The 22,416-nt window shown below is 43.9% G+C and overlaps 1 protein-coding gene across 10 annotated transcripts in view; it reads right to left on the bottom strand.

Moving 5' to 3' along the window:
• The window catches only part of FAM107B (family with sequence similarity 107 member B), a 258,097-nt gene that overhangs the window by 38,328 nt on the left and 197,353 nt on the right, over positions 1-22,416 (bottom strand). The window contains exon 3 of one of the 10 annotated variants that reach the window (XM_063727254.1): positions 20,732-22,070. The exons of 7 other annotated variants lie outside the window; for them this stretch is intronic. The gene's annotated coding sequence lies outside the window, so the exon portion shown is untranslated. Of the gene's footprint in view, positions 1-15,108; positions 15,127-20,559; positions 20,578-20,731; positions 22,071-22,416 lie in introns of those variants that run through there. 2 more of the 10 variants (XM_063727255.1, XM_054521981.1) reach the window with 2 other exon arrangements.

Raw genomic sequence — 22,416 nt, forward strand, 5'->3', positions numbered from 1 at the left:
TGGCAGCGGCCCTCACTCCCCACCTGATCTGACCTGGGCCTGCTTCTCATGCTTCGTGTCAGTCTCTCCGCCACCTTGCTCCCTGCGCCTTAGCCACACAGGCCTGCCTTCATTCCTGGAATACACCAAACTCTTCCTGGGCTGCATGTCTTGGTACACATGATGTCCCCACCTGGAGCGCATGCCCCTCCCAAGCCAGCCCCCTTCCCACACTTCTCCTGACCCCTGGCTCTTCCTCACCTTCTCAGTCTGTATTTCATCATCACCTTCTCGGATCACCAACCCAACACGGGTCCCTCCGTGGTCAATCTCTGTCCTAAGCTTGTTTCCCAACTCTCACCATCTGTAATTGTTTAATTTATCGCCAGCCCCATGTGTGTTTTTGATCTTCTCCCCGCTTGATATTTAGCTACCTAGGAGCCAGGGCCATTTCTGGTTTGTACCTCGCTGGATCTTCAGGGCTAGGAATACTAAATGTTCAATTATCATCTGTTAAAGTGATGAAATACCTCAATAAATTGTGCATGGAGAAAAGATGCAGTCTATAAACATTTTTATTTGTACTAAACTGGTCACAGTGCGAAAACAACTGTTCACTGGTATTGGGCATAATTATTAATTTCTAGCCTCTATTTCTCCCTACTATGTACCCAACCAGGTTGGGTCTGTGCTCTACTGTAATGTCTTGATTAAAATGGGATTCTTTGTTATTTAACTGTTTAAAACTGGTAATAGAAATTATATCAACGATGATGGTTTAGTTCCCAGGTAATCCACAGAAATACAACTGCTACTACTGGTTAACACTCGAAGCGCTTACTGCATCCCAGGCACTGCTTTAAACACTCATATTTCATCTCAACCTTCACAACAGTTCTATGAGGGAGGTATTATTATCCTTATTGACGGAGGAGTAGCTGAGGCCCAGGGGGATTAGCAGCCTGCCCACGGTGATGCCATTGGAGGGGCCTAGCCAGGACCCAGCCAGGTCCCAGCCAGGTCCACCTGATGCCAGAGCGCCAGCTCTTACTCGATAGTTCATCCCTTGCTAATGGAGCCCACAGACTAGGAAGCAGGAGAGATGAGGTGAAGCTGTCTCTTCCTCATTTGGAGTCAGGCAAACCACTGTTTAAAATGCTTTTAGAAAAAGATTGAATTCGTCTTTTGAGCCCCTCTGTGAGTCCAGGTAATTCCCTAATTCCTCAAGCTTGGCCTCCCTGTTCCTCAGTTTCCTCTTGCTTCCCTGGACTACCCCATTAAATGCACCGCTAGGCTTGGGCATCCATGACACAGCCCATAATCACCTGCCTCCCCTACCAGTGTGTGTGTGTGCACACACTCACGTGCACATGCTCACACTCACACACATATGCGCACGCACACACACTCACATATACGTGCACGCGCACACACACACATATACGTGCACGCGCGCACACACACACTCACGTGCACATGCTCACACTCACACACATGCGCACGCACACACTCACATATACGTGCACGCGCACACACACACACATACATACGTGCACGCACACACACACATACGCGCACACGCGCACACACTCTTTCAAAAGCTCCAATTTGCTCCCTCTAGCTTTCAGAAGACACAGGGTAAACAAGATACCTAATTAAATTATTTCACCCTGAGGTGTAAAAGGAAAATAATTCCTTGACCTTCCTATAGATGCTAAAATGCATAACTTTTAAAAGGTAACTTATTCATAAAGCACCGTTTGAATTATTATACAGCCAAAACAATGACCAAAATTGGATGGCAATTTCTAGAAGCAGCCAGAAAGAGAGTTGTGTGGAGAAGCCATCTGGCTACTGCTCACCTGATCTTGATTTTTTTTTTTTTTTAACTGTATTCCTTCTCCATTTCTGAACGCAGCGTCTAAGGTGATCCTGACTGTGCCTCTGGTGAACGCAGGAAGGACTGGAAAACTGGGGTTGGGTGGGGAGTTGAGCAGGGGGCTTGCTAAGTGTGTGGAGCTGGAGACCACCTATAGTTTGTGGATGGATTTTTTAAAACAAAACACCTTAATATGTTCTGCCAGGTGTAGTGAAAATGTGCCTGATGAGCTGGAATTCTTATTTGCTTCCAAAAGCTCTACGTGAAGGGGAGCCCAAATTAGGAGATGAAAACGCAGGAGAAAAAAAAATAATAAGAAACTTCAACTGCTGAGTTGTGTGGGTCCAACAAAGAGTAACAGAATTATACACCCTTCAAAGTCACGCTGGTTTTGTTGATTTCCATGTGAACCAACTGGCCTAAGCTGACCTCCATTTCCCTTCCAACGCAGTCCAGCTGTGGCTTTCAACCCCGCTCACACATCAAAATCACCTGTGGAACTTCAAAAAAAAACAAAAACAAAAACAAAAAACTGGTGTCTAGCTCCACACAGGGAGCAGAGAAGAGAATCGATCAAGATCAGCGACAAATACAACACGGCCTGTGCCGCAACACAACCATGTCCAGAGGGCAGGCTGGGGAGAACTGCAAGAACCATTTGGTGGACCCATCTCTCCTCCCCCATCTCCAGGACCAAGCGTGTGAGCCAGCCACCCACCTGTGCAGCCAGCCTTCATGAGCCCAGCTTTGCCAGCACTGAGGTCTGGGTACCAGTACCAGGTACAAGGTGATGAATGGTCCGGGCAGACCTGCCAAAGAGCTTCCATTCTAATGTAAACCATACCAGGGAGATTTAAATGCCCCTGTTCTCTTAAAAAAAAAAAAAAAGAGGAGGCAACTGAAAAGGGTCCCCTAAGCAATTTCAGCACCGAACTTCAGTCCTATAAGCCCGCAACTTCTCACTCAGTTCTCAGAGGACTTTTTTTTTTTGAGACAAGTCTCGCAACTGTACATTACCATATTCCATGACCATACTTTTCATCATCAGTAAATAGACACAGATCTTTATAGTTTTCTTTTTTTCTTTTTTTTTTTGAGATGGAGTCTCCCTCTGTCATCCAGGCTGGAGTGCAGTGGCGCAATCTCGGCTCACTGCAAGCTCGGCTCACTGCAAGCTCCGCCTCCTGGGTTCACGCCATTCTCCTGCCTCAGCCTTCTCCGAGTAGCTGGGACTACAGGCGCCCGCCACCACGCCCGGCTAATTTTTTTTTTTTTTTTTTTTTTTTTTTTGTATTTTTAGTAGAGACGGGGTTTCACCGTGGTTTCGATCTCCTGACCTCGTGATCCGCCCGCCTCGGCCTCCCAAAATGCTGGGATTACAAGCGTGAGCCACCACGCCCGGCCTCTCAGGGGAGTTTTTTGTGTAGTATTGGATTAAAGGAACTGTAAGAGCCTTCTCTAAATGTGGAGAGAATACTACTAGTATAAACCTCAACTTCCTCCTCCTAATTATTTCCATTTTCATACAATCTCTGAATTAACAAACGCACAACCCTTGCTTCCCCAATCTCATTGCAACCTGCGTGCCAGGCACTCTACAACCCGTTGCTCTACTCAATAGCCTGATCCAGACCATCAAACGGTTTTAGTTCAGTGGCCCTTATGTACCCCACACTCTAAGCCTGGGTGACCACCATGCTCTAACACCAACAGTTTGTCCCATCTGCATTCTGGGTGGCTTATTTTTTTTTTCGTCTTTTTTTTTCTTTCCCATTTGGAACAAGCGCCCATCAAAGGCTTAGGAGATATAAAAGATGTACAAGAACAACTCCAAGATCCCTTTTAAGAGTCTTTAATCTTTCTGTAAAAACTAAACCAAGATACATAACATATGAGTGTCACATAATATTGCATGCTAATTCAGAAGCAAGCTATATGAAGCAAAAGGAAACACAGAGCTGTCAGAGCGGAAAAGCCCTGGAGGCACGAGTCAGCGATGACACCACATGGTATTCAAGGAGCACCAACGGCCTGCAGGTGGTAGAAACAATGGAGGAACCAGCCTGAGTCAAGGAGGACTCACTAGGTAAGCATGGGAAATAGGGCTGAAGAGGTGGACTAAGCAGTCGATGGAAGGCTCGGAAGTCAGACGTGGCTCACCTGCGACAGGGGCCTCAGCAAGAGACAGGTATGAGGGACACTGTTTTAGGCACATGGATTAAAAACACAGCTGCCATGAACATTGATTCAGCCTATGTACATGTCTGGTGCGCCAGTTTATTCTCAACAAGAACTTCATCAGGGTGGCTCCTAACACCTCCATTCCTATCATCCAAATGGTTCAAAGTATGCCAAAGCCCCGGTGTTTACATATTAGAAATTCAAAACTGCTTCCTGACAACTTTCCAGGGCTTTTCATGTCCCTGTTTCTCCCCCTACAGAGCAGATGACTGTTCTGGGAGACAGCTGGCAGCAATGAGTACAAACAGCCAACTGTGTGGCCATCCCATTGTAATTTTGTCCCCTCCACATCTGTCAACTGGGTGTCAGGCACAGGGCGTGCCACTGAGTCAAGCTACAACGAAACCAGCCATCATTCTCTGTCTTTTGAAGGGAGCCGGACACCTGGCGAGTAAATGCCATCTTGTGTAGAGTCACCCACAAAAGGGAATCTGGTGAATTCATCCTCCCATTAATTCATCAAGTATTTAGTCTGTGTCTATTAAGTGCCAGGCACTGTTCACAACAACATGGGCCTAGCAGCAAAGGACACAAAGCCGCTGCCCTCTTGGAGCCTGCATTCAGGGGCAGGCAGCCAACTGACAAACCGAGGGAAATATAATATCAGGCCGTGCAAAGTGCCACGCAGGGAAATACAGGTAAGGCAACGGAGTGGCAGGCTGCACTATTGTGGATATTCATGAAACACCGCGCTGAGAAGACAGCAGACACCTGAAGGAAGTGAGGGACAGAGCCAAGGGCTACCAAGGGAAAGAGCTTCAGGCAGACGGAGCAGCAAACACAGAGGCCTGGGGTGGGTGGGGACAGCGAAGAGGCCTGACCAGGAAAGCGGCAGGGAGGCAGCATGATCAGGAACTGGGTTATGGTAAGGCTTCCTACCCTCAAAACCACAGCGGGGGGCAAGGGCGAGAGGCACCACAGTTTGTGGTCATGGCATTACAATAATAATAACACTCCTCATTCCTTATTTAGATCTGTAAACCTTTCCTAGTCCAGTTTAATACACAGAAGAAAGAAAGAAATGTAAATAGTGGATTCAACAATAAAAAAGAATAAACCATTAGGTATACTCAGAGTGTATCTTCTTCTCTTTTCTTGTTTTTTTTTTTTTTTGAGACAGAGTCTCACTCTGTCACCCAGGCTGGAGTGCAGTGGCATGACCTCGGCTTACTGCAACCTCTGCCTCCAGGGTTCAAGGGATTCTCCTCCCTCAGCCTCCCGAGTAGCTGGGACTACAGGCAAGTGCCACCACACCCAGCTAATTTTTTGTATTTTTAGAAGAGACACGGTTGCACCATGTTGGCCAGGCTGGTCTCGAACTCCTGACCTCAACCGATCCACCCGCCTTGGCCTCCCAAAGTGGTAGGATTACAGGTGTGAGCCACTGCGCCCGGCCTTAGAGTGCATTTTCTACTCCAAAAAGTTCAACTCATACTTAGTGATGGAAAGTAAATTTGAACATTTTCAAATGTAATGATGATATTAACCAGTAGGGATGCCCTCAAATATAATATCTTCAATTGTTTTAAGCAGAGGACAGAACGGTCTTTTAATCTAAAACAATATTAGAATATGCAATTAAGTAGTTTTCCATCACAGTCTACACTTCAAAGGGTGATGCACCTTCCTAAATAGTCTTGGGAGAGATTCTAAACCCTGAGAGTCACTGACACATTTAACTAAAGCCACAGAACTATACATTCAGCTGGAGAAGTCAGTGATAATGTCTTTAAGCTTTACTACAAGTGGTAGAGGCAGAGTTGCTAATTTCCTGCTTTGTGGGTGCTTTGTAGCTTCTGTAGACATCTTAATAATCAACTATATCATAGGAAATGTAAAACAAAGAAATAAAAACATGATGAAATCTTCCACTTGCAGGAAAACAGATGATCATCAAATTTGGAGTCCTGTCCACAAAAGACACAAAATTCTGGAAGTAGCAATCCTTTACGACAATACCACGTCAGCCACCTTATTAGTTGCAAACATCCTTTCTAAATCCAGGGGTAAGCAGGGAACTAATCCCCAGATGTGAGCTGCCCTTTGCATTTCTGAAGCTACTTGAACTTCCAGCCATAAAACTGTGACACTCACACCATTGGCAAACAGCTCAGACACAATAACTCAGAAGCTGATTGCATGCTAATTTCCATGTTATTTCTCAATCATGAGAGTAGCTCTGTTATCCTATAGGACAAGATATTCTTTTGCCATTTCACTTAGATAAGAAATAGAACTTGCCTGAGTTATAACAGAAATGAGAAAAAGCAAATTATGTCTCTGCTACATGTGAAAGTTTAATTTATGCAACTTTTCTTGAACAAGTCAAAACTTCTCTATTCAATCGATGAACTACTACTGAAATAAAGCGGAAAAACTGTGAAGCTTAAAACAGCCACAGAAAGGTTACAATAGTCTGTTAAATAAATAAAAACTTGAGGGAGAAAACAGATCTTTGTTACCACTCAAATTGGAAATACTGTGGTTTTACACGTAGAAGGCAACCTACAGATGAGGGAGACAGTTTAACAAACATTTCTCTCGTAACAAAAAATACTTATTTTTTTCTTCTGATTTTAAAAGCAATGTGCTGATCACACAAAATTTGGAAAATACAGAAAAGTATAAAGAAAATTTCGTCCATGAATGCATCATTTAAAATATTTATATTTTGATACATTTCCTTTCAACTAATACAATACACACCTCTTTTCATTTTTTAGCAAAATTGGGATATTAAATAGACAATTTATTACATTTGTAAGCATTTTACCTGTAATAACTTTTTCAATATATGGCTGCAAAATCTGCCATTACAGGAATGTATTATAGCTGACTTAGCTATTCCTCTATTGTCCTATTCAAAATGCAAGATAGACAAATTAATTTTAATGTAACACAGTAGGAAAGATCATTGCTATGGCTTCAGAATATTGTAACTAACCTTTCAGACACTACCACTCATCAGGTTTTGGTGTGGTATCAAGCAAGAATGTCCGTAATTATCTGAAAAGGTTATTTCAATTCTCTGACCTTTCCCAATGATGTAACTGTGTGAAACTAGATTTTCTGCATATACGACCCCCAAAACAACTTATCCCGACAGACTGATTACAGAAGCAGACATGAGAACACAGCTATTTTCTATCAAAGCCGGTTATGAAACAGATTCACAAAAATGGAAAACAGTGTCGCTCTTCTCACTAAATATTTTTTTGGTTTTCATTTTAAAAAATCACTAAAGAGATAAATAAAACAATGTGAAACATTCATCTCATACTTTTTTTGTTTTAGGAAGGTTATTCTTCATTATAAGTGGCCTTTTTATTAGTATGTAACAGGTTTATTATTGTTTGTTATTTTTAAGTGAACTTTTAAAATTTCTCAGTTTCAATTTTTAACATAGTAAAATATCAATAGATATAACCAAAGAAAAGTTCTTTAAGATTCTCAAATACTTTTTAAAAAACAGTGTAAAGGGGTCCTGAGGCCAAAAAGACTGAGACCCAGTAGGTAACAGAATGAAGAGTTTAACAGATAAATAAATCCAATGCCATTGTGTTTGCTTGTTACTGACTTCTGCTTAAAAAGAGACTGCTCCGAGACGTTGAGCAGATCAGCGGCAGCTTTCTTGGGTAGAATTCTTCCTCTTCCGGCCACATTTAGTCTCTGAATAATTAGGCCCCCAAATACTTGATCCATTTCACCATTCTACATCAAAATAGTTTTCAAAGCAGATACTGCAGGTTTGTGAGGAAACAGCGCCCCCAAGAATCAGAGATGCAGATCTTTCACCACGACTACCTCACCACTTATTTGTTAAAAAAAAAAAAAATAAGACAAAATATTATCAAAACATTTTTGCTGTGGTAAGGACAAACCGATTCAGATGACGGTATCTGAACTACACTCATCTCCATGGTTAATCATCACCTATTTTTACTTCCTCCCACCCAAATTGCACAAGTTAATTCTGTGAATTCTGCAGGGCAAATGGCACCAGTTTCCTTCCACCTGTTAGTGCCCAGATCGCAACAGAAATAAGAAAACACCCATTTATTTCCTGTTACAGCTTTACTTTCTAATCAGTAACAATCCAACTGAAAGGCCCAAAACTATTATAACATTACAGATATTTCTAATATCTCAAGAACAGGAATCCTACTATACCATTGTCCTACTCTTCCGTATACAGTATTTTCTACACTTTCGTTCTAAAACAACAAAATGGTCACACTTGAAAAATTGGGCTGGGCTGGGCATGGTGGCTCATGCCTGTAATCCCAGCTACTTGGAAGTCTGAGGCGGGAGGATCACTTGAGCCCAAGAGTTCAAGACCAGCCTGGGCAACACAGCAAGACCCGGTCTCTAAAAAATCAATTTAATTCTTTAAAAAACTGGGCTGAAAATTAAAACAAACTCTTTCATTAAAACACATATTTATTGAGCGTATAGCATGTGCCAGGCATATGTCTTGACATTGAGGATAAAGCAGTAAAACTCCCCGCCTCATGGACTTATTTATCATAGCTTATTTTCTACTGGGGGAAGCAGGCATTGGACAAAGGAGTAGCAATGAAGTGTGCTGGGTTTTAACAGAGGAAGCCGAGATCACCATGAGAACAGACCACGGAAGTCCAGGGAGAGCATGTGATGAAATGCAGTCCAAGGGGAGAACCCTCGGTAGAAATAGGCGCATGGGCTTGGAGCACAAGATGAGCCAGAAGAAAGATGGGGCTCAGGCCTGGGGTTAGGGCACAGATACAAACCCAGACTCCCCGGGTAAAGAGTGAGGCCAAGTGCTGAAACAGACGACACTGAGGAAGAACCAGTTCAATGGATCAGAGAAAACAAGGAAATCTGTTAGAGACTCACTGCATTTTAGATACCTGGAAAGCATGCAAGACTAGAAAGGATGCACTGACATAGGTGCTTGAGCTCACAAGTTAGGTATGGGCTGGATACGTAGATGTGACAGCCAAAATCTTACAGCAAACGAAGTGGCTGAAACTGCTGATAATTCTTCAGCAGGGTAGCAAAAGTGTCCTCAAAATACCCAAATATAAAGGGGTGGGGAGAGGAATCGGAGGTTGCAAAGGAGGCTGAAGGGTATAATCAAGAGGGAGAAGGAAACCCAGGGGAGAGTGTCTCAGGCGCTCAGAGGGCAAGGGGATGTTTCACAGAGGAGGATGTGCTCCACAGTGGTAAATCCCAGCTGGCAAATGCTGCTGAGAGGCCAAGCAGGAACACAACCCAAGGGCCCCACGGAACTCGCAGCAGGGCGGACCTAAGGCCTCTATGCAGCACTGGCTTCGTGGGCATGGGACCTTCACAGGCCCCATGCCTGAGGGGCCCCACGCTTCGTTTAGTGCTTTGCTGCTACCATCTTGAAAATCTTAATTTTTGAACAAAGAACCCTGTATTTTCACTTTGTCCTGGGCCCAGAAAATTTTGTAGCCAATCCTGACCCTCTGGTATCAGTTTCACTAAAGTAGCAGAGATAAAAAACAGAATCTAGTGGATTGAGGAGTGAAAGGGGAATGAAAGAATAAGTAGGTAACACAGTGACTTTAAGGTGATCCCACATTCCTCTCCACCTACTGTTCACCTGTCACCTGCTTCTAACAACAGAAGATGGCAAAGGTGATGAGATGTCACTCCTGTGAAGCCATCATGCTGCAATCTTCCATCCTTGCCAGCTGTAAGAAAGTAAGGACCTGTGCGGCATGGAACTGCAGGCGACCCATGTCCCACAACTGCAGGGAAATGAATTCTGCCCATGACCTGAGGGAGCCTGGAAACACTCTTCGTCAGTTGAGCCTCTGATGAGACCACAGCCCTGGCGCCCACCTGGACAGCAGCCTGGTGAGAGCCTGAAGCACAGAAACCAGCTAGGCTGTGCCCGGGCTCCTGAGCCACAGAACTGGTGAGGGAACCAACACAGGTTGTTTATGATACTGAGTGTGCAATCATTTGCGGGGTAGCAGTAGGTAATAGAACAAGGCAGAAAGTAGAACATGCTCTCAAAATGTTTCATCAAGTGATGGAGACAGAAAGTGGTCACTGAAAGAGGAGAGTTCCAAGAAGGGGTTGGGTTCTGTTTTTGTCTTAAGATAGGAGAGACCTGAGCACTTGTAAATGCTAATGAGAAGGAAATACCAGGAGAGAGGTTTACATCGGAGGTGGGGCCGGGCACAGTGGCCAGGCAGGGGCCGGGCAGGGTGGGATTACGCCTGTAATCCCAGCACTTTGGGAGGCTGAGGCAGGCAGATCACGAGGTCAGGAGATGGAGACCATCCTGGCTAACACAGTAAAACCCCATCTCCACTAAAAAATACAAAAAAATTAGCCAGGCGTGGTGGCGGATGCCTGTAGTCTCAGCTACTTTGGAGGCTGAGGCAGGAGAATGGCGTGAATCCAGGAGGCGGAGCTTGCAGTGAGCCAAGATAGTGCCACTGCACTCCAGCCTGGGTGACAGAGCGAGACTCCGTCTCAAATAAATAAATAAATAAGTAAATAAATATAAATAAATAAATAAATTGAAGGTGGGAGAGAATGGTGGTGCAGAAATGGATTTCTACAGAATAAATAAGATTCCTCTTTCACTATAAACAGAAAAATGAGAAAAGTACAGGTCCAGGAGCAGGCAGATTTGCAAAGGGGCAGTGGGAAGGTCAGAGAATGGCCTTCGCACGACTGTCCCGTGAGCTGTGGAAAGATCATCTGCCGAGAGTGAAATGAGAGGAGGAGGGATAGGCTCAGTATGAACTTAGAGATTTAAGAAGTGTGGAGGAGGATGGAAAAGTCATTATGGAGAGGAAGAGGGCTGATGAGGAAAATTTGATTTCCAGGCAGTGCTGAGGCCCTGGTGAGGCAGAGATCAGGATCATAGAGAGGCAACTGTGTAACCTTCTCTGGCAGAACTCAGAAGTCCAGGGACAGGCATGGGTGGGCTGCCCAATCCTCCAGGACGGTGAAGGAAGGGATTCCAGTGGGTTGACAAGCGCATCACTGAAATGCTGGAATTTAAAAGCAGAGGCGAAGTCCAGCAGGAGCAGAGGGGTTGGAAAGGGACCTGGAATGGGAAAAATCTGATGTTCTTATTGTAATCTGTCAGCTGAGCTGAAGGACAGAAGCTTCTGGTGAGTGGGATCTCTGGATTTCAGCTCAGAAGCGGTTCCTGGTATTAACAGTGTCTTTTTAGGGTAACCTCCTCCTCCTAGTTTGAGCACTGAAAGTCCTGCGTCCTGTGAAACTACTTAGTCCTCAGACTGAACATCCCCATCCCATAAAGCTCCTGCCACCACTTCAGTCTCAGGCAAACCAGGCTGCTGGTCACTCAGCTCCAGCTGCCATGGAGTCTCCGGTGAGCTTTGACAAATACTGACCCCTGCAACAGATGACTGCGAGCCAGGGGCCAAAACTTTCAATGAACGAACGACGAGCTACGACCAGGAAATGCTAGCGCTGAGGGTAGAGGACAGAATATGACCAAGACAAGGCTAATGCAGCAGCGAGGGGAAGGGTCATGACCCCAAAGTGGCCAGGAGGGCAGGAACCTGAGCCCTGCCTCCAGATCCCAAGGCATACACGGGGTGGGAGAAGGTGCACTCCCATTCCCAAGGGAGCCGAGGCAGCAGTGAACTCAGAGAGTGGCTCTCGGTTAGACCAGGCGGTGAAGATACTGGGGGAGGAGAAGGCTGGCTGATGATCCCAGGGTTAGACCAGGAGGTGAAGATACTAGAGTAGGAGGCTGGCTGATGATCCCAGGGTTAGACCAGGAGGTGAAGATACTCAGGTAAGAGGAGGCTGCCTGATCTGAGGGTTAGACCAGGAGGTGAAGATACTCGGGTAGGAGGAGGGTGGCTGACCTCTGGGTTAGACCAGGAGGTGAAGATACTCGGGTAGGAGGAGGGTGGCTGATCTCTGGGTTAGACTAGGAGGTGAAGATACTGGGGAAGAAGGCAGCACGGGAGCTGGCTGATCCCAAGGCAGGAGCACAGCACCTGGTGGAAGAGGCTGGAAGGGAAGGGAGTGAGGGTGGGGTGGAAGGCGGAGGCAAAGAGCAGTCCCAGGAACCTGCAAGGAGTGGGAGGGACAGGGCATGAGGGTGGGATCCTAAATCCCAGAATCGTCGGCAACATAATAAATGGCAACACCAGGGGAGCTGGCGTCTGACGATGTCTGTGGGACACAGTGCATAGGTAGATTTTAACACACTGAGATTGCTATTTGGTATAATGACAAGTTTATCCTGAAGAAATGAAGTTAGGAATTTTCTGAGCTACAGAATGAATTTTTTGGTTCTCATCGAAAGGTCTGTTGCTCTTGGAACTCAATTCTCAGAGGTCTGTTTCACAAATCATCATCCTCGTTCTGATGTTTATTCAAATCTTTGCCCACCCTCGAGTCTCCTTAAATTCCTCATATTCCACAAATTATGTGTGTTTGTTATCTGAATCCAGAAAACTCTCATGGGTTTGCAGATATAACTGCCAATAACTGACATAGAAATAGAGAGTGTAGAAAATATTTCTTGACAATAAAAGTCAGAAGGAAGATTCGAGTTATCCTATCCCCATGAAAGGAAGGGGAGGGTACATGTTGTGTTGTGGTGAGCAGCAGTTTGCATTGTGCACGTGTGTGTGTGTGTGTGTGTGCACATGCACACATGTGTTACATTAAGATCATAACATGTGGTGATCTAAGTCCTTGGGAAGCTAGACAGACTTAACATATTGTTCCAGCAAAAAGTTTAGCATCATTTAGAAAAAATATAGCAGAAAAAAATTCCTCAACTCAAGAACACCACAGGTACTTCTGTTCAGTGTAACCTTCCTCTCAAGTTTTGGGGAAGATGGAAATAGGCCAGGACTGGAGGTGTGGAGCCCTCACACAGTCAGCTCACGGGTCAGCAGAAGTGACAGGTACTCCAGACTTGAGACCTTGAGGGAAACCAAGGTTCCTCTGTCTCTTCTCTGACATAATCAAGTTCTTTCTTCCCTTCTCCCTCCTCAATACAAGGCCGTACTTCCCCAAACAAGATCTGGAACTCTCACGCCCTACTGAGACGGACAGAGAGCCTCACAGGTGTCAACAGTTTCAAGAACTTTGCCCAGCCTCAGCCAACAACCAACCAGGCAGGCTGGGCGAGCCCAAAGGTTCCCGGAAACCAGAAACTAGGGCAGAAACACCCAGCAACTCAGTCCCTTTTCTAAAACAGAGCTACCAATAAATATATAAATCACTGTCATGAGCCACAGAAGGGAAAGCTTTTATAAATTAAAGCATCCAAACATTAAGCCAATATTACTTAGGATAGCATTTATCATTGCTACAGAAAAAAAACTGTATGTAAATAAATGTGAATGCATACAAGGTAATTAAGTGTCCTATGTTAACATAAGGGTAGCCCACATTTTTTCTGAAATGAAACGACATTGAAAACGTACCCACCAAAAAAATGTGGGGTGTGTGTGTGTGTGTGTGTGTGTGTGTGTGTGTGTGTGTGTGTGATCTGTTTGTCTAGGTCAACATTAGATTTTTACCCAATATCTGTGTACACCAAGGCCCAGCAGGGCAGGGTGGTTACACAGTGTATGTAGCAAGACAAGCCATAGCCACTGTGAGAATGACTGCCCAAGAGGAAGGAGAGCATTTAAATCTCCTTAGACAAGTACCGACAGGGACTGGAAATGCTGTTTCCACAGCGGCCACCCAAGACATTCTCCCCCTAATCCTAACCAAGGAATAAGAAGCAAATTAAAGGCCGGGCGCGGTGGCTGACGCCTATAATCCCAGCACTTTGGGAGGCCAAGGTGGGCGGATCGCTTGCGGTCAGGAGTTCAAGACCAGCCTGGCCAACATGGTGAACCCTCATCTCTACTAAAAATACAAAAATTAGCTGGGCGTGGTGGCGAGTTCCTGTAATCCCAGCTACTTGGGAGGCTGAGGCAGGAGAATCGCTTGAACCTGGGAGGCAGAGGTTGCAGTGGGCTAAGACTGCACCACTGCACTCCAGCCTGGATGACAGAGTAAGACTCCATCTCAAAAAAAAGAAGCAAATTAAACTCAGCACCTATCAGTGTTTTGTTGTGGTCGCGTGTTCTTTTTTTTTTTCTTTTTTTATCCACAACTATGAACGAAGAGGTGAAGGCAATGAGCAGAATGCTTTCAAATCAAGTGCTATTTTGCTAAAATCAAATATGTCTTAGCTCAGGCTGCTATAACAAGCTGCCATAGGCTGGGGGCCTTAAACAACACTTGTCTACTTCTCACAATTCTAGAGGCTGGGAAGTCCAAGATCAAGGTGCCAGCAGATCGGGTGTCTGGTGAGGGCTCCCTTCCTGACTGGCACACAGCCACCTTCTGGCTGTGTCCTCACATGGTGGACAGCAGGAAGAGTGAGAAAAAAGCTCTCCTGTCTCTTCTCCTGGAAGCACTAATCCCATTCTCAGGACTCCCCAAGGCCCCTCCTCCTAAAACCATAACATAAGGGGTTCAAATTTCAACATATGCATTTTGGGGGTGACACACACAGTCAGACCATAACAAGTACTTCCAAATATATTATCAGGCCTACAATCTTCACTAGACAGTCAAATTTTACTGGAAATAGATATCTTCAGAGAAAATGCGTAATTATCAGGATCCTAGACACTTAATAGAGCATGGATAAAATAATGCAGATACAAGTTAGTGGATCCAAAAAGATTTCTTAAAAAGCGAAGTAAATGGCGACTCATCCAGAGTTTGACAGACATGGTTGGCATCTGAAGAAATTTTAGGAAAAAAAAATAGTTCACGACTACACAAGACACAGCCTATTACAAAGCTCTCTTCCTAGCAAAGACACACTATTCAATACCACTCACTATAACAACATATAATTTTTATTTAGTCTCATACAGGTCTGCTATTCTGTTAACAAGTCTAAGTTCACACAACATTTTCTAGAGAAGGACTACATTATTCAACAGCCGTAGAAAGGTCCCAGTGCTTATTCTTACCTCGGATATCTATTTTCTTGTTTATGTTTTAATCATGAGCATTCAAGGTGGTGAAAAATCATCCGTTAGCAAGAGAAGAGTTAGCCCAGGAAGTCATCCCCATCCACGTCACCCATCAAGGCCTAAGTGACGAACGGTTACAGAGACTGACCTAACCTCACCTCGGTAGATACAGGCAGGCTCCTCAAGCCCAAGGTAGCAAATAAAAAGATCGCAGTAAGAATGCACCTTCTGACTGTGGTAGTTCCTTAGAGCGGTGAAGAAAAGCACCCAAAACAAGAATTAACCATCCCCCCAAAGAACTCTCTTTCTGGATATCAAAAGAGCCACAGTTCAAGTTCAAAGAGAAACACTCTAGCAACTTCTGAAAGCAGGAACTGTATGCAACTGAATGACCTCATCCGGCACAGAAGCCAGAGCAAACAATGAAAAACAAACCGTACCAACTCTGGTACCAGTTACTGGCCTTCCAGACCAAGAGAACATGCTGGCAGCACTGGTGAAATGTACTTGCCGGTAAAAAAAAAATCAGCTCCTCTACTTGTAAGCAAATATGCACGCAGACCTCTCCAGCCCTGGGTGGGTACCATCCCCGTTGTGACACTCACACAACCTGACTGCAGGACGCATGCGTGAGTCAATCTCCAATTGGAGGAGGCCAAGTTCTCGCACTTCTTAGAGCATCACCACAACACCTACAGCATGGAGGCCTGAGACCAATCAGAATGGCCCTCCCGAGGCTGGGATTCATGGCAACACAGCCCACTTTATAAAATGTGCTGAGAATTCTCTATGGGGAAGGGCTATGTTTAACATAGCGGAAGACAGGTGCAGTGGTGTGCACCTGTGGTCCTAGCTACTCCAGAGGATCGCTTGCACCCAGGAGTTTGAGGCTATAGTGCGCTATGATCACATCTGTGAATAGCCACTGAATTTCCACCTGGGTGACAGACAGACCCCACCTCTTTAAAATATATATATATATATAAGAGTATGTGTGTGTATATATGTATGTATAGGTGTATGTATACATAGATATACATATATATTAGAGTGGAAAAAAACTACAAGCAGAAGGGACTTGAGTTCCAGTCCCAATTCTGCCCAACTATATCTGTCTGATCTCTGGGCTGAAGGATCCTTCCCCCTCTAAAACAAGGAGTTTCCTTCCAGTTCTAGATTGTTATTACTAAATTATCAGGAAATAGCAAATACATATCAAAGCAGCAAGAGTAGAATTACCATTGCAGAGGCACATACAGATGCCCACTTGGTGATATCTGGCCCACAAGTACATTTCAACTCCTGCACCAAGCCCAGTGCATGGCAGACACCAGCTACCTCCCAGTGCCGCAGCCCTGCTCAGTCAGTGCACTGTGGAGAGAAACAGGCTCGGTGGAAAGCTCTGAAAACTGTCTGCTAAGGTTTGACTCTGTCCCCCAAAGTTCATATGTTGCAACTTAATCCTCAATGCAACAGTGATGAGGCCATGAGGGCTCCACCTCATGAATGGAGTAATGCTGTTATCGTGGAAGTGGGATATAAAATGGAAGAGTTCGGCCCCCTTCCTCTTTTGCCCTTCCACCTTCCACCATGGGATGATGCAGCAAGAAGGCCCTCGCCAGATGCAGGCCCTCGACCTTGGACTTCCCAGTCTCCAGAACTATAAGAAACACATTTTTGGCTGGGTGCGGTGGTTCACGCCTGCAATCCCAGCACTTTGGGAGGCCAAGGCAGGAGGATCACTTGAGGTCAGGAGTTCAAGACCAGCCTAGACAACCAACATGGTGAAACCCCATCTCTACTAAAAACACACACACACACACACACACACACACAAAATTAGCAGGACATGGTGGAACATGCCTGTAGTCCCGGCTACTTGGGAGGCAGAGGCAGGAGAATCACACAGACCCCAGAGGCAGAGGTTGCAGTAAGCTGGGATCACACCACTGCACTCCAGCCTGGGCAACTCCATCTCAAAATAAATAAATAAGTAAATAAGTTTATTTTCTTTGTAAATTACCCAGTCTGTGGTATTCCACTACAGCAGCATAGAACAGACTACAACAGCTTCTATAAACAATGCTGTTTGACTCACACTTGATTCACTTGGATTCCTTCCAAATGATCATTGTAGATACATGATATATTTAAAAAAAAAAAACACCCTAGGGCCCAGGAGTTTATCTGCTCTTTCTGCTCCTTCTCTCATAATCTACCCATCCCATGACACAGAAAATATTTTGGTGCTCTCAACATGAAATGCCACAAGACCAGGGTAGATACTTAAGGGTTCAGCTTCCCTCTGCTTATAAAAAATGCAAAATATCAGTTCAGTAAGAACAGGGTTTAGTACAATACACAAACACTACTGAATATGCATGCCACCCTGAGAAAAAATTTTGAATTAGTATTTAATAAATAGATAACAAGGTGATATTCCTCAGGCATCCTGACACAGTTATTCCCAACTGAATCTGTAAGAGTGAACTGTTACTCTTTACATTCTGTACCCTGAGACATCACAATATGTATGCACGGTGGATATAATCTATCCAATATCTCAAAACTGAACCCTGGTTTTGTTGTTGTTTTAACCTACACATTATTAAAAAGGATCTTCAGTAGGACATTTTGCAGACCAGTACAAGTGTGCCCTGGGCAAACAGCATTTGGGAAACACTGCTCCCACCTACACTTGCAGAGTTCCTGCCAATCAGGAGTTTCCGCCGTCACCCAAGTCTCAGAACAAAGCCCATGTAGCTGATCACAACTGTCCACCTCTTGGCAGCCAATCAGACTAGCAGGCCAGACATACTGTTTTTATCCAATGGACCACAACTGGCCAAGAGAGGAGACTGAGAAAAGGCTTAGCACACAGACCTCTCACATATTATTAGTACATTTTAGTCAACTCCTAGAAAAAGAATTATGAAATTATACTGTTAGTATGAAGGGTAGGAAATAAAATTACTTGATTTTTAATAACATTACATTCACACTTTTCCCTAAAGCATCTCCACTCCGGACACAAGTCATATATGGCCCTATAAATTCTGTATGAAGATGGTGAAATCTCTTTGTAATTCGTGTATAATTGGCCACAGTTAGCAAATAACAGGATGATTGAATCCAGGCCTGTTTTATTCCAAAACTCATATTACTCTAGGGCACAGTGTGCCCCATTGGAGAACACACCAGGAAAAGAAATATGGCCTCCTTTATTAACAGTCTTTCATACTGACCTTTAATGAAAACACTGACTTTACTGACCATTGGGAAAGTAGCTCCTAATACTAAGTTATCTGTATGAGTCAATAATAAGCACTAAAAAGGGGTTAAGCTTCTTGCACTGAATAAAGCAGGTGGCATATTTTTTAGAATTGCTAGTTTAAGTAGCTTGTACTTCCCTGTGCTAGGGATCACATGCTAAAGAAGCTTTTTGGTTTTGTTTTGTTTTTTTTTTGAGATGGAGTCTCGCTCTATCGCCCAGGCTGGAGTGTAGTGGGGCACTCTTGGCTCACTGCAGCCTCCACCTCCCAGGTTCAAGCGATTCTCCTGCCTCAGCCTCCTGAGTAACTAGGATTACAAGAGCACACCACCACCCCAGCTAATTTTTGTATTTTTAGCAGAGAAGGCATTTCACCATGTTGGCCAGGCTGGTCTCGAACTCCCGACCTCAAGAGATCTGCCCACCTCAACCTCTGAGAGTGCTGGGATTACAGGTATGAGCCACTGTGCCCGGCCAAGAAGTTTTTCAATGGAGAGCAATACAAACACAGCCAAGAAAAAGCACTGTGTGATGGCCTGGACACCAAGGGAACACCAAACACGTCACAAAGGAGCTCACGCAGGCACAGGGGCCCAGGGAAACCTAACATCTAAAAGATCTTTAGGGTACAGCTTCTGAACTTTTCTAACAGCAACTGACAACCAGAAAAACATTTTACATCACAATGCAGACAGACACATGTGTGCACGGGCTCACAAAACAATACAAATACCTCATATGGGCACATATTTCTTTATCTACTTTATGTTTTAAAATGCGGGCTGTGACCCTCAGTATAAAAACACTGAGTCAGATCCAGCAAGGGATGAAAGAATAAGCAATGTGGTCTATCCATACAAGACAGATATTAGGCATTTTTCAGCCTTAAAAAGGAAGGAAATTGTCACACATGCTACCACATAGACAAACCTTGAAGACATCAGGCTAAGTGAAATAAACCAGTCACAAAAAGACAAGTACTGTACAATTCCATTTATATGAGCTCCCTAGAAGAGTCAAACTCACAGAAAGCAGAATGCTGCTTCCCAGGGGCTGGGAGAAGGGAATGGGGAGGAATTGTATTATGGATACAGAGTTTTGGTTTGGGATGATGAAAAAGTTCTGGAGATGGATGGTGGAGATGGTTGCACAACAATGTGGTTAAAATGGCTTACATTGTTATGTATATTTCACCACGATTTTTTAAAAAGCCACTGAGTTGGCCACGCGCAGTGGCTCATGCCTGCAATCCCAGCACTTTGGGAGGCCGAGTCGGGTGGATCACGAGGTCAGGAGTTCGAGACCAGCCTGGCAAACATGGTGAAACCCCGTCTCTACTAAAAATTCAAAAATTAGCTGGGCGTGGTGGCGGGCACCTGTCATCCCAGCTATTCAGAAGGCTGAGGCAGGTGAATCATTTGAACCCGGGAGGCGGAGGCTGCAGTGAGTGAAGATCGTGCAGTTGCACTCCAGCCTAGGCGACAGTGCGAGACCACATCTCAAAAACAACAACAACAACAACGGGACAAAAAGCCACTGAGTTAGAAAGCAATGAACAGTGGGAAAACTCTTACAAAATTATGGCTTTCTGTACTATGTGATATTAGTAAAACTGGCACAATTGGAATGAAACATTTACAGTAGTATTCTGTGGCATTAGAATTCTAACAGTGCAAACACATCTTTGTACTTTATTTTTTTTCTATCTATAAAACAGGAATAAGGCTACTTACTACAAAAAGAAAATTGCAATGCTCAAAAACTATTTTATTAGAAAAGTAGAGAATACCAATGAAAACCTAGTTAAGAACAGAAATGATCAGATCCCTGAATAGAGAAGGGGTATTTTAGATTAAATCTTCCCAGAGTATCTGGGATCAGTCATGTGTTGCCTCTATTAAACACGATGAAAAAACACAAACACTGATTACAAGCAGATTGGAAAAAATATATAATAATGCATGGCTTTTTCGATCAATAATTGTTTCTTCATATTGTCAATGTATGCTTACAAAGAAGCTTCTCTATTCAAATGCTTCCATTCACTGACAGAACACTGCTTATGATGAAATCTTACAGAAAACATGCAAATGCCTTTTATGGTTGGATATGCCTCCTTGCCTCACACGGCCCAACTGAGAAAATATTCTAATTGCGTATTCTCGACGTGTACTTACAAAGGTGTTTCTCTGTCAAATCCTTCCATTCCTGACAGAAAACAGTTTATCATACATCTTAAAGAAAGCATGCTCATATTTGCATTCTATTGCTGGATTGTTCTGCTTGGCCTCATGGGGCCCAATGGAGAAAGAATCATGTTCTAATAACGTATTCTCGATGGGTGCTTACCAAGGTGTTTCTCTGTCAAACTCTTCCATTCACAGAAAGAAAACAGTTTCACGTGAATCTTTAAAAAAGCGAGCTTACGTTTTGCCTTTTACAGCTACGTATATAAACTTGCATAGTATGAAGAAATAAAAAAAGAAATGTTCTAGTTTTAAAAATTGTTTCTTTTTAAAAACTGTATTTCTGAAGGTATATAGATCAATATCAGAGTGTTAGCCCCTGATTTTCAGGTTGAGATCCTGGGATTTCAGCTCCCAAGACGGCAGGAGAGGCCTTGTTCTCTAATGCTAATCTCAGCTCATTTCCAAGTGCCAAGCCTTGAAACTCAGATCTGTAAACCTCTGCTTATAACGTAACAACACAGGTCCACGTTAATAACCATGATGAAGCAGGCTCAATGTTTTTAACTCCCAATGTGAACAAAATATTTACTTATAATCTACAGTTTTCTGTGCATTCTCCAATATTGAAGTCGTTTCTCTTTAAAATAAACATTTTTGGACAGTTAAGATTTCTGTAACTGCAGCCAGCCAGGAAATGCATTGAGTTACACTTAGTTTTTTATTAAAGGTGGTATGGCTAATGCCACGTAAAAATGGCTCCCTTCCCCCAGTTCTTCCCAACGGAACTTAGTCCTAAAGCTGACACCCATTTTCATGTTTAAATAAGAGCTTCACAGGGCTCTCAACCTCTACATCCAGAGTCAGTGCGTGCGGGTACAAAGCTTTCTTTCCATTTGGAAAAGTTCATTAAATGAAATGGTAATGACTCCGCTTCCAAGCAGAATGAGCAACTACGCTAACATTTCTGTTAACTGCAAGCAGGTGCCAGCCTCCCTAATGACAGGAAGTTCCCTGAGGGCGAATATCCTGCACTGATCTGTGCCCTGGATGCTGGATCCTTCATTTGGAGTTGAACAAACATCAGTTGAATTAATACATTCCACAAACTCAATCCAGTCTCTCTTATCTGTCTTCACTCTGCCAATCCTCTTTGAGCAATTTCCTCAACGTTAGAAATATAGTGAAGAAAAGTCTAGAATAAACAAGTTGCTTCCCTATCACGGAGGCACATTTCCTTCGGAGATTCTGAAATAACACCATTGGCTTATAAATATGACAAGTCTTCACTGGGGAAAAAAAAGAAATCCATCAGACTTGCCGAGAGAGGGGACCTTGCCAAATTGCTCACTTTCTGGTCCTGTTTATAGAGTGAGTGATAGCAGTCTTCATTTGAGACGTATTTTCCGGAGTCCGGAAGCAGCTACTGGCCATTCGGAAGACAAGAAGACCTCACCAACTGCACCCTCAGTCACAAGAAAGAATTATTTACTTCGGAATTCCTGTTCAGCAAAAGAAAAACAGAACTATTTAAGAAGAGATTAGAACAAGGAAGAATGGGGCAGAAGAGGAGTATGCATATCATGCCTGGCAAATCATTGTTGGGAACAAACAATGACAATCAAATTTTAATCTAAAGAATGCCACAAGTTAGCTCACCTGTGGTTTATCACTACCCCAAGTACTGATTACTCAGTCAGAGTCTCCAAAAAGTATGGCATGTTTTCATTCAAACGCAAGCTAAAAATGACAGCCTTGTTCACACACTAAGACTTTATGTAAATTATAACGAAGAGAAAAAAAAGCTACACTCCTTTTCCATTAATATATACAAGCCTCTCAGGAAAA

This window comes from Pongo abelii, chromosome 8, assembly GCF_028885655.2.
Source record: "Pongo abelii isolate AG06213 chromosome 8, NHGRI_mPonAbe1-v2.0_pri, whole genome shotgun sequence".
NCBI lineage: Eukaryota > Metazoa > Chordata > Mammalia > Primates > Hominidae > Pongo > Pongo abelii.